This window comes from Nyctereutes procyonoides, unplaced genomic scaffold (genome assembly GCF_905146905.1).
Source record: "Nyctereutes procyonoides isolate TBG_1078 unplaced genomic scaffold, NYPRO_anot_genome, whole genome shotgun sequence".
NCBI lineage: Eukaryota > Metazoa > Chordata > Mammalia > Carnivora > Canidae > Nyctereutes > Nyctereutes procyonoides.
In genome coordinates, this window is record NW_026575121.1 from 49314080 (window position 1) to 49327842 (window position 13763).

General features: G+C 38.5%; 1 protein-coding gene and 1 non-coding gene across 2 annotated transcripts in view; both read left to right on the plus strand.

Moving 5' to 3' along the window:
* The window catches only part of UBAC2 (UBA domain containing 2), a 174912-nt gene that overhangs the window by 53107 nt on the left and 108042 nt on the right, over positions 1-13763 (plus strand). The window lies entirely within an intron of this gene.
* Positions 2163-2269, plus strand: LOC129516728 (U6 spliceosomal RNA). Its single transcript, XR_008665856.1, has one exon. It is a non-coding gene; the product is annotated as a U6 spliceosomal RNA (small nuclear RNA).

Below are 13763 nucleotides of genomic sequence, written 5' to 3' on the forward strand. Positions count from 1 at the left end.
GGTCCCTGGATCATAACCTGAGCTGAAGGCAGATGCTTAACTGACTGAGCCATCCTGCCTTAGTTTTTTTTTTCTTTTAAAGATAGATAGATAAATAGATGGATTATTTATTTGAGAGAGAGAGAGCGAGTGTGCTCGCATGAGTAGGGAGAGAGGCAGAGGGAAAGGGAGAGAATCTCAAGCACATGCCCCATAGAATATGGGGCCCTCTAAGGGGCTCAATCCTACAACCCCGAGATTATGACCTGAACTGAAACCAAGAGTCAGAATCTCAACTGACCAAGCCACCCAAGTACCCTTAGGCTAAACTCTTGTAACAAGCCCCTAATGCAGTGACTTGAGAATACAGATGTCTGTTTCTCTTTGTAACATCCCTGGTAGGAAGTTGAGCTCTGTTCTAGGAAGTCATTAAGGAATTGAGTTGTTAGGACTCAATCATCATCCACAGTGGATCTCCTTGTTTCCAGCCTGCTTGAAGGAATTCCGAGGCAAGTCCAGGATGAGGGATTGATTTTTCATCAGATGCTTTGGAAGTCATAAATGTCACTTCTGCTCACACACTTTTGTCAAGAATTTGATTCTGTGGTCTCATATAATCATAGCGGAGGCTGGGAAACAATCCTTAGCAAGGCAACCAAATCCCTGGAGATAAAAGGAGAGACAGTTCTGGGGGGACTGCTAGTATTGTCTTCAAAGAGCAATAGCTATGACACCGTAGCTGGTTTAGCAAGCGGGAGCCATGGGCTCACAATCAACATATAAAAAACGCTGAAGAGGGCGCCTGTGGGGCTCAGTCGGTTGCCTTTGGCTCAGGTCGTGATCCCGGGGTCCTGGGTTAGAGCCCTGCATTGGCAGCTTCCTACTCAGCGGGTAGTCTGCTTCTCCCTCTCCCTCTGCCATGCCCCCTGCTCACTAGTGCTTGCTATCTCTCATGTGTGCGTATGCGCGCTCTAATAAATAAATCTTTTAAAAAAACCACTGAAGAAAGAACAGGTTTTTCTCTTTAGTCTACAAAAATCAACTTTGGCAATGAATGGCATAATTGTTGCTTTGGCAGAAATGTTTAGAAAAGCCACAGGAAGCCCATGAAATGCCATCATGATGTGGCTACAGTTAACAATAATATGCTCATAGTATTACAGGGCAACAGGTATGGCTCTGGTGCTCCTGGTTGGCGTCAGGAAGGGGTGAGGTTGCACACTTGCCATGTGAGAAATGGCTGAGAGAGTGGGCAGTGTCTATCCCGGAGAGGTGAAGATAGGGCAGGAGAACAGTCTTCACTTATTGAATGGGCTGTTTTATGAATTTGGAATTAAAAATTGGGGATGCAGCATGGCCAAGGATGAATTAAGGTGTTATGGGAGGATGCTATAGGAAGTTACTGGACTTGGTAAGGAATAACACTAACACTCACGGTCTCAAGGCAAAGTGATTCCCTTGGGAGATGCTGAGTTTCAGACAGAAGATACTCAAGCAGCGGCTGGGAAAGTGCTGGGTAGAGATGTTGTCTAGGAAATCCACACACTGAGCAGGTAGCAGGAATGGAGCCCCTGTGGAAGCTCTTCAACCCCTGAGCATCTCTGATTTTGTGTTTTCTATACTGTGGGGTTCATTATACACACACACACACACACACACAATGGAATATTCATTTAAAAAGAGTAATCTTACTATTTGTGACAACATGGATGGACATTTGAGGGCGTTATGCTAAGTGAGATAAGTCAGAAAAAGACAGATACTGATGACCTCAATAATGTAAAATTTTATTATTTTTTAGGATTTTATTTATTTTTTTGAGAGAGAGACAGAGTACTGGGGGTGGGAGGATGGTGCAGAGGGAGAGGGAGAAGCAGACTCTCTGCTGAGCAGGGAGCCTGGCAGAACTTGATTCCAGGACCCTGATTTCTTGACCTGAGCCAAGGGCAGACGCTTAACTGACTGACCCACCCAGGCACCCTAGTAATGTGAAATTTTAAACCAAACTGAACAAAATTGAACTTATAGAGAGAATAGATTGATGGTTGCCAGAACCAGGGATTGAGGGGGGTGGGAGAGATAGGTGAAGGGGGTCAAAAGGTACGAACTTTCAGTTATAAGATACAAACAACTCTTGTTGATGTAATGTATTTACTGTAATGACAAGTTAATATTATATTGCAGTACTCACTTTGGCAGCACATATATAAAAATCAGAATGATACAGAAAAGATTGGCGTGACTGCTATGCAAGAATAACACATAAATTCATAAAGCATTAAAAAAATTACTCTATCAGTTGAGCATCTGACTCTTGGTTTCAGCTCAGGTCATGATCTCAGGGTTGTGAGATTGAGCCCTATGTCAGGCTCCACACTTAGTGGGGAGTGTACTTAAGATTTTCTCCCTCTCCTTCTGTCCCTCTTTCTGCTGTCTCTTTCTAAAAATAAATAAATCTTTAAAAGAGAAAATTTTGTAGCTATATATGTGACAGATCTTAATAGACTTATTACCACATTGTGGTAAGTGATCATTTTGTAATACACATGAATATTGAATTATGTTGTGCACTGAAACTAATGTAACTTTTATATCAATTCTACCTCAATAAAAATAAAATAACAAGGACAATGATTCAGTGCAATATAGAGTTCTTACACCATTGAAATAAACTGTACAAATATAAAATGTACTTATGTGTACAATAAACTATTGTAAAATGAACTGTTATTTTTCTATATAATCTAAATGATTGATTTTGGTTTCTTATGAGGAAGGAGTCTTTAAAAATTTTTAAAGAATATAGTTCCAGGGATGCCTGGGTGGCTCGGCAGTTGAGCGTGTCTGCCTTTGGCTCAGGGCCTGATCCCAGGATCTGGGATTGAGTCCCATATCAGGCTCCCTGCGGGGAGCCTGCTTCTCCCTCTGCCTATGTCTCTGCTCTCTCTCTCTTTCTCTCTTTCTCTCTCTCTCTCTCTCTCTCTCTCTCTCTGTCTCCCATGAAGAAATAAATAAAATCTTTAAAAATATATATATATAGTTCTAGAAAATAAAGTACCTAAGGAGGAACAAAATGAAAGTAATCTTGACATTATTAAAATAAGAGTAAAATGACAAGACCTAGATAAGGAGTTGGTAGGATGACTTCTTTGAAACATTTGTAAAATAAAATAATTTATGTTTTATATATATTACTAACAGTTATAGAACTTTGATATGGACTATTTAAGCTTCTGTGTTAAAGCTATTTTTCTGAAAGAGTACATTGGAAGTTTAATGGGCTTTGCCTGCAGTCACTCTTTGAACCACTAGATGGCAGCGTGAGGCAGGACTTGATAGTAGAAGCTGTACGCCTGTTCTGAAAGTTACTAAATGTGGCCCAAATGGTGAAATAGTTTTGTAATCAAATAAATGAGAGAGACGTGTTGCAGTTGTACAAACAGCTTGAACAGCTTGGATACCATGTGAATATTTTTTAGAGCATGTTTATGCTATAGAATTTAAAACCAGTATTGTGTATGTGTGCTTCTCTTTTCCTAAACTACGTGATCCAAGTATTTCAAACACCATAGATAGGTACAGTAATTGTGAAACTCCTAAAGATACAAATCTAATAATTTTAGGTTCTGATTATGAGTGGGCTCGATACAGTTCAGTTCCAAATTTATAACTAAGCAAGGTGAGGTAACGTCTTGCTTGACCCCAGTGGTAACCTTAAGGAAAAAAAGTACTCTGTCACCTGAAAATTCTTGGGTAACCAAAGAGAATTATAAGCAGCAATTTTTGCTGGAGGGATACAGTAATATTGTTTAGTGATTTGTGTCTCTGAGGTCTTGCATGAGGCACAGGCTGTATTTTTACCAGAATGCATGTGCATGTACCTGTTCGTAAGAAAACAATTGAAATTTAGCAGAGGTGGATATTATAATACTATAATATATCTTAGCTGATTCTGGGGCAGAGATGGAGTCATAGATTTTAATACCTATTTCTAGCATTTCTATATAAAAAAACCACATATAAGTATAGGTATTAGCAATAAGAATATTCTCAAGACCCATAAACCGGGTAAGTAGGAGACAAGAAGTTTTACTTAGACACATAGTCATATAGAAATTGGTGGTGTTGCTGTGGACAAACATATGAGTTCGTTCTAAGGAAGGATAAAAATAAGGAACAGGAAGCTGAACCGTGAAAGGTGATTTTAATTATACTCTCTGTGTACTTTTAATAACTTAAAGAATATTTTGTAGTAAATTATTATTTTTGTAAAGTCAGTTTTCATCTTTTTTGTTTTTTTTTTTTTGGAAATGAAGAATTTCCAGTGAGGAAAGGAATACCTTGATGCTCCACTGTATAAAGTAACTACTTAGTAAATGTTTGAGTGTGCAGTGTGTCCATGCAGATATGAATGAGAGAATTCTCCCAAGTATTGTACGAGAATGATCATCTCTCTCTAATTTCCCCATTTCTGCATTTCACAAGTGTTTACTGAGCACCAGGTTTATGGTAGATACTGTTCTGGACTCTAAGGATCCTAAACTGATCAAAACAGAATATTCTCCTTGAATTTACATTTTAATTGGTAGTGGAAGGCAGTAAACAAGATATGTAGTATGTCAGATGATGATATATGCTGTGTAGAAATAAATAAACCAACTAACCAGCCAGACAGGACACGAAATACCAGGGTGTGAGTGGGGTTACAGTTTTAAACAGCATGGTCAGGAATGGCTTCAGTGAGCAGGTGACATTTGAACAGAGCCCTGGAGGAGTCAAGGAGTGAGCCATGTGGCAGGCTGGAGGAGGTATATTTCAGGCATATGGAGCTGCCAGCATAGAGGCAGGCCTTCAGGTGCAGGTCTGCCTGAGGCACCTGTGTAGGTGTAGCAGAGTGGAGGGAGCGGGGAGGTGGTTAGTAGGAGATGAAGTCAGGGTAAGAGGTAAGAGAGGTCACAGGGGGGGATCCCTGGGTGGCGCAGCGGTTTAGCGCCTGCCTTTGGCCCAGGGTGCGATCCTGGAGACCCGGGATCGAATCCCACGTCGGGCTCCCGGTGCATGGAGCCTGCTTCTCCCTCTGCCTGTGTCTCTGCCTCTCTCTCTCTCTCTCTGTGTGACTATCATAAATAAGTAAAAATTAAAAAAAAAAAAAGAGAGAGGTCACAGGGCCTTAAGGCGATTGTACAGACTTTGGCGTTTATGCAGAGGGCAGTAGGGATCCATTTATGAATCTTCTGGAGATGGAGGCACCCTAGTATATACTTTCTTTTCCAGTATTGTTCTTGTCCCTTAAGAAAGTATGTAACCATTTAACACATTTACACATTGTTCTGTTACTTCTTGTTCTCCAGTGGTCAAATTCTCCCTCAGGGCAGGCTGCTGCCTGCTATGGTTTGTGATTTTTTTTTTTAAAGATTTTATTTATTTATTCATGAGAAACACAGAGAGAGGGAGGCAGAGACAGAGACAGAGGGAGAAGCAGGCTCCATGAATGGAACCTGATGCGGGACTCAGCCCCATGTCCCCAGGATCATGCCCTGGGCCAAAGGCAGGCACCAAACCACCAAGCCACCCAGGGATCCTGGTTTGTGATTTTTGATTGTGAACTCATTTCCAATGGATTTTGTTTGCTGTTGGAGCACCTATGTGCCATCTCATGAAAGGATTCCTACAGAGGGACTTTATTTTTACTACTGATGAGTTCCCAGGGATTTTTGTTGTCCCAGACTTTTATATTATTTTCTTACCTTAGAGTTTCCATACCATTCTATACCATTCAATCTAGACCACAAATTTAGGTATGATATAGGCCATGGATTTTAACTATTTGGTGGAGCAGTTTATTCTTTTCTATTTCAAGGCCCTGATGAGAGCTGAATGTCTTCACTGCTTCAGCGGGCGGAGTGGAGTATTTTTAGCCTTCTCTGTAAAATACACAGGTCTTTGAGCATCTGGGCACAGTCCCAGGTGTTACTCCTTAATTAAGCAGCTTGAGGCCATGTCTTCTATCTCTGAGTAGGCCTAAAAATCTAGCCCTGACCTGAGGGTACAAGCCCCTCAGTATCTTGAGGTTACTGAAGCAGCATATGCTTTGATTTTTGTCTTTGTTCTGGTATTTGGCTTTATTACAGAAATTTTTAAACAGATACAGAAGTGGAGAGAATACTGTAATGAACCCAAGTTTCAACTTCACCACCTTCAGCAGTGACCAACACCCAGCCATCTTGTTTTATCTGTATCCTCACTTAGCACTTATGTTATTCTAACAGTCCTGTGATAGACTGTCTTTAGTATATAAAGCCAGGAGCAAAAATGAAGGATCAGAGGGTGTGTGTGTGTGTGTGTGTGTGTGTATATGCTTGCATATGCCTGCTTGTTTGGGCCTTATTCTGTGCCATTGGTCTATTTATCTGTTCATGTGCCCCATACTCCAATGTCTTTAAATGATTTTACTTTTTAGTGCATGTTATTATCTAGTAGAACAAGTCACTTTTTTGTTCATCTTTTAAAAAAATAACCTTGGGATGCCTGGGTGACTCAGCAGTTGAGTGTCTGCCCTTGGCTCAGGGTGTGATCCCAGAGTCCTGAGTCCCACATCAGGCTTCCTGCATGGAGCCTGCTTCTACCTCTGCTTATGTCTCTGCCTCTCTCTACATCTCTTGTGAATAAATATATAAATAAAATCTTAAAAAAAATAAAAGTAAAAAAAATAACCTAACTATCCGTGTACTTTTATTCTTCCATACAAATTTTAGAGTAAGTTAATCAGTTATTTTAGCTGGAGTTTGAGATGACATTTAGTTTATAGATTGATTTGGGAGAGAACTGATACCTTTGGTAAGTTTTCTCATCCAAGCTTATAAAATATCTGTTTATTTATAAGATCCATGTTTATAAGACTTAAGCATTTTTTGTGCAGATTTTTTTGTATTCTTAGATACTGTGTAGTTTTTATTAAAGTAAATGATATTTTATTATGTTTCCTAACTATTTGTTTTATTGCTGGAGTAGAGAAACATTATTGATTTTCGTAAGTTATCTTGCATTTAATAGCCACATTGAACTCTCCTGTTACTGATTCTGTTCATTTTCCTATGTGGCATGATAGTGTATGTTTTACTTTTTAAGAAACTACCAAACTGTTTTTCAAAGTGTCAATAACATTTTGCACTCTCATCAGCAATGTGTGAGAAACCCCATTACTCTGCATCACAGGTAATTTAGCAGTACCAATTTAAAAAAAATAGCCAACCCAAAGGATGTACAGTGGTATCTACTGCTTACTATTACTTTATTTTGTATTTTCCTAATGACTAATGATGTGTTGAGCATTTCTTCATATGCTTCTTTGCTATTAGTATATCTTTCAAATCTCTTCCTCCTTCCTGTTAAAAAATTATTTTTCTTATTGAATTGTGAAAGTTTTTAACATTTTGGACACCAGTTCTTTATCAAATATGTATTCTGCAGGGCACATGGGTGGCTCAGTTGGTTAAGCATCTGCCTTCAACTCAGGTCATGATCCCTGGGTCTTGGGATCAAGTCCCTCATCGGGCTCCCTGTTCAGCGGGGAACCTGCTTCTCCCTCTCTTCCATGCTCATGCTCTCTCTCATGGTCTCCGTCTCTCTCAAATAAATAAGATCTTAAAAAAAAAAATGTATCCTGCAAATATTTCCTCCCAGTCTGGCTTGTCTTTTGACTTTCTGAATCATGATCTTTGAAGACCATAGGTATAAATTTTGATGAAATCTGATCTGTCAGGTTTTTTTTTTAATAGCTCATGTTTATTGTATTCAGTCTAAGAAAATCTTTAATTCATAGTTGCAGAGATTTTGTAGTTTTGTGTTTTTTCACTTCGGTATGTGACCCATTTTGAGTAAATTTTTATATATGTATGAATTATGAGTTGAAGGTCATTTGTTTAAATATGAATGTCTAATTGTTCTAGCTTCTGTTATTGAAGAAAGTATCTTTTTGAATAGAATTATCTTGGAATCTTTGTTAAAAATTACCTGCCCAAGTACATATGGGTCTATTTCTGGACTCTGTATTCAGTGACACTGATATATATTTTTCCTTTTCTCAGTAGTACACTGTCTTGATTATTACAGCTTTCTAAATCTTAAGGTCAGATATTATGAACCTTCAAACTTTTTTTTTTTTTTCCAAAATTGCTTTGGCTATTCCAGTTCTTTTGCTTTCTGTTACGAATTTTGGAATTTTGCTGGGATAACACTGACTTTAAACATCAATTTGAGGGGCAGCCCTGGTGGCTCAGCAGTTTAGTGCTGCCTTCAGCCCAAGGTGTGATCCTGGAGACCCGGGATCGAGTCCCACGTTGGGCTCCCTGCATGGAGGCTGCTTCTCCCTCTTCCTGTGTCTCTGCCTCTCTTTCTCTCTGCATCTCTTGTGAATAAATAAAATCTTAAAACAAAAACAAAAACCCACATCAATTTGAGGAAAATTGGTATTTAAATAATACTGAGTCTTTTAATCCATGCACATGTTATACCTCCTTATATTTAGTTCTGTTTTTTTTTTTTAAAGATTTTATTTATTCATGAGAGACACACAGAGAGAGGCAGAGACATAGGCAGAGGGAGAAGCAGGCTCCCCCAACAAGGAGCCCATTTCGGAACTCGATCCTCAGGCCCCAGGATCACTCCATGAGCTGAAGGCAGATACTCAACCACTGAGGCATGCAATGATCCCTATTTAGTTCTGTTTTTTTAAAAAAATTCTCTCTCTAGGAATTGTAGTTTTCAGTATAAAAATTTTGTTATATCCATATCTGAGTATTTCATGGTATTTGGTGTTATGGCAAAAGGTACTTGAATTTTGAAAAAAAATTAGTGATTTGCTAGTATATAGAAATACAGTTGATTTTTTTCCAGTCGAGTTTATTCCAGGAATACTGATATAGTTTAGTATAAAGAGATCTATCAGCATGTATCATGTATTTCTTTACATGAAATAGGTCAGTAGGTCAAAGGCAGCACAAGTGGTCATTTGACAATTCAGATGTAGTCAAGTCATGTCCATGCTTGAAACCATAGCTTTTTCTTGCTTTTTTAAAAAAAGATTTTGTTTATTTATTTTGAGAGAGAGAAAGCAAGAGAGAAAGCATGATCAAGGAGGAGGGCAGAAGGAGAGGGACAGGCAAGCTCCCCACTGAACAGGGAGCCTGACTTGGGGCTTTATCCCAGGACCCTGATCTCGGATTGTGACCTGAGCCAAAGGCAGGCATTTAACCAACTGAGCCACCCAGGCACCCTGCTTTCTTTTTGCTTTTTGATTTTATTTTTTGAAGTATGGTAAAAAAAAAAAATCCCACATAATATAAATTTATCTAATCTTAGCTATTTTTATGGGTGGTAATGTTAAATATATTCACATTGTTGTGCAGCAGCTCTCCAGAACTTTTTCATCTTGTAGAACTGATACTGTACTTATTAAACAGTAACTCTGAGAGGCCCCTGACTGCCTCAGTCAGTAGAGCATGTTAGGTTCTCAGGGTTGTGAGTTCAAGCCCCACATTGGGCATAGAGCCTACTTAAAAACAAAAAAACCGCAACAGTAACTTCCCATTTCCCATTCTTCCTAGCCCTTTGTACCCACTAGTCTACTTTCTCACAGAGCTGCTCTAGTAGCCTTTTGTTGTTGTTATCGATCCTTTTAGATTTTCTACATAGATATTCATGTTGTCTGAGAATAGAGATATTTTTGTGCCTCTCCAATCAATTTGCCTTTTATTCATTTTCTTATTGCACTGTCAAGGACACACAGTGCGTTTTGCATAGGTGGAGAGAGTTGATGGACCTTGTCTTGTTCCAGATCTTTGGGGGAAAAGCATTCAGTCTTCATCATTAAGTATGTTAGTAGAGAAATTTATTATTAGATTCCCTTTATGGGGTTGAGGAAGTCTATTTTATTTATGTATGTATGTATGTATTTATTTATTTTTATTTTTAAAAGATTTCATTTATTTATTCATGAGAGAGAGAGGAGAGGCACAGGCACAGACACAGGCAGAGGGAGAAGCAGGCTCCATGCAGGGACCCTGACGTGGAATCGATCCCAGGTCTCCAGGATAACACCCTGGGCTGAAGGTGGCGCTAAACTGCTGAGCCACCAGGGCTGCCCTGAGGAAGTCTATTTTAATTATAGTTTTCCTAGAGTTTTTATTATCATGAACAAACTGAGTTTTGTCCGTTTTTTTTTTTTTTTTTTTTTTTTTTTTGGCATCTACTGGTATGGTCTACTTAGACTGTTTATATCGTGTGTTACATTGATGTTTGGATGTCATGTATTTCTATGATAAACTCCACTTGATGTATTCTCCCTTTTAGATATTTTGATTTGATATTTTGTTGAGAACTTTTATGTCTATATTTTTGTATGATATTGGTCCATAATATTATGGTTTTCTTATAATATTTTTGTGTGCTTTTGGTATTAAGGTAATGTTGGTAAAATTGACAAATTTTACCAAAACTAGTTGATAAAATTAACTGGGACATATTACCTTCTCTTCTATTTTCTTATAGTGTTTCTGAAGAATTAGTATTATTTCTTCCTTAAACATTTGACAGTTTTGGCCAGCAAAGCCTATGGCCTAGAATTTTCTTTTTTGGTAGGTGTTTTTATTTTTTCTCCATGTCTTCAGTTTCTTTTACATATTAACAACTATAAAAATTATTCGGATGTTTATACACACGTGAATGTTTATACACACGTTGGTGTTTACTTATAATTACAAAATTTGGAAGCATCCAAGTAGTCGTTCCATAGGTGAATGGATAAACAAACTTGGCATATCCAGACAATGGATTATTATTCATTGCTAAAAAGGAATGAGATTATAGGGGCACCTGGATAGCTCAGTTGGTTAAGTATCCGATTCTTGATCTCATCCCAGCTCAGGTCTATCTCAGAGTTGTGAGTTGGGCTCCATGCAGGTGTGGGGCCTACTTAAAAAATACAGTAATTAAAAAATGAGATTATCAAGCCATGAAAAGACCTGGAACCTTAAAGGCACACCGTTAAGTAAAGGAGGGCAATTTAAAAAGGCTACCTAATGTGTGATTTCCAACTATATAACATTCTGAAAAAAGGCAAAACTGGAAACCATGAAAAGATCAGTGGTTGCCAGGAGCTAAGGGGAAGGATGGGATGAATGGGCAGAGCACAGAGGATTTTAGATCAATGAAACTATTCTGTATGGTACTGTAGTGGTGGGTATCTGACACCATACATTTGTCCAGGTCCATTGAATGTCCAACAAGAGTGACTCATACTATAAACTATGGACTGAATGATAATATGTCAGTGTTAATCCATCAGTTGTAACAAGTGCATGACTCTGGTGGAGGATGTTGATAATGGAGGAGATTGCGTGTGTGGATGACATCTCCGTAACCTTTCTTCCCATTTTACTATAAACCTAAATTGTTCTAGGAAGAATAAAGTTTTTAATTGAAAAAAGTCTAAATGATTTTTTTTCTATTCTTTGTGTTCAGTATCTTCGATTTCTCCCCCCTGCCATTGTTATTTCCTTCCTTCTGATTACTTTGTCATTAATTTGATAGTCTTTATTTACTTTCTTAGGGCAGAAGCCTAGACCAGTGACTTGAAACCTTTCTTTTCTAATATAAATGTTCAGTGCTATACACTTTCTATAAGCACTGCTTTAGCTGCATCCCACAGGTTCTTTGACGTGTTTTATTTTCGTTCAATTAAAAATGTTTTCTGGCATCCTTTGTGATTTCCTCTTTGATTCATGAGTTATTCAAAAGTGTATTGTTGGGCAGCCCCGGTGGTGCAGCGGTTTAGTGCCACCTGCAGCCCGGGATGTGATCCTGGAGACCCGGGATCAAGTCCCATGTCAGGCTTCCCGCATGGAGCCTGCTTCTCCCTCTGCCTGTGTCTCTGCCTCTCTCTCTCTCTCTCTCTCTCTGAATAAATAAATAAATAATCTTTTAAAATAATCTCAAAAAAACAAAAGCGTATTGTTTTATTTCCAGGATTTCCCAAATATATTTATTACTGGTTGCTAATTCTGAATATTCGGAAAACCTGTTTTGTAGGATTCCAGTTCATTTCAGTTTGTTGAAGTTTGTTTTTTGGCCTATCTTGCTAACTATTCCATATGCACTTAAAAAAAGTATATATTCTGATGTCATTGGGTGGTGTGCTCTAGGAATGTCAATGGGTCAAGTGGTTGATACGGTTTTTGTGTCTTCAGCATCCCTGCTGGTTTTCTGTCCACTTGTTCTGTTACTTACAGAGTGAGGAATGTTGAATACTTGAACTGTAATTGTGGATTTGTCTATTTCTCCTTTTTGATTGCCTTTCATTTCAGGTTTCTGTAGTTTCCTCCTCAATTATTTTTTTTTTATTTATTTTTTACTTATTTATTCATGAGAGACACAAGAGAGAGGCAGACACATAGGCAGAGAGAGAAGCAGGCTCCATGCAGGAAGCCCGATGTGGGACTCAATCCTAGGACTTCAGGGATCATACCCTAGGCTGAAGGCAGATGCTCAACTGCTGAGCCACCCAGGCATCCTCCTCCTCAATTCTTTTTTTTTTTTTTTTTTAAGATTTTATTTATTTATTCATGCAAGACACAGAGAGAGAGAGAGGCAAGGACACAGGCAGAGGGAGAAACAGGCTCCATGCAGGGAGCCTGACGTGGGAGCCTGATTGTGGACTCGATCCCGGGTCTCTAGGATCATGTCCTGGGCTGAAGGTGGCGCTAAACCGCTGAGCCACCCGGGCTGCCCTCCTCCTCAATTCTTAATGAAGCACTTCCTCCACAAGTATTCCCAAAGTTTGTCTTTGTGCATGGCAAAACCATGCGTTCTTGTATAAATGAAGATATTTTTTCATTTCCTGTCACTTTTAAATAATGATTTGTATGGATGAGAATTTTAGGTTGAGGTTCGTTTTCTTTATTATTTTCATAGTATTCCTCCATGATCTTATTGAATCTCTTGTGTCTTGAGAAATCTGAGGTTGATCTTGTTCTTTGTCATTTGTTTAGCCCTTGGAAGTTACTGAATTTACCCTTTACTTTCTTAAATATCACTTAATTAGTAATGTCTGTACATATAGATTATCTTTAAATTGTATGGCTAACCCTTAATTGAAATATTTTTGTGTTCTTTAAATATATTCTCTCCATCCCTACCCTTTCTCCTCAGCCTTCTATGCTGACTCCTGGGAGAGTTCCTTAGTTGTTGGTTTTTTGTTTTTTTTCTTTTCAGCTTGGTAATTCATTCCACAACTGTATCTAACCCATCTGTTATGTTTTTCATACTTAATGTTTCCATATACTCTGATTTCGTATTTTTAATATGTTCTCTTTTTCTAGTATAGTTATTAACACAGATGATAATTTGGAGTTCTTCCAAAAATTCTGTTTCATTAATAATGCTGTGCAATTTGTCATTTCTCTTTTGTTGTGATTGTATTCTAAGAATGTCTAGCTGTTTGGGCCTCAAAACTCATGTTCCTTTGAGGTATATTAAACTATTTTGGTGGTGTTAGATCAGATGTGGGGGGAATGAACCCCCCAGGTTTGAGAACCCACAGTCACCACAGCATCATTTGTTTCCCACTCTTGTTTGCTGATGTTCCATTGGGCATGTAGGCTACTTGGGTATTCATCTTCAAACTCTTAGAAATAAACAATATTGAGAAGCAGCATTTTTCTTTATATGGTGATTTGTCTGGGTTGGGGGAGGCAGGATATGAGGAAGAAGTAGATGAGGGAATGCTG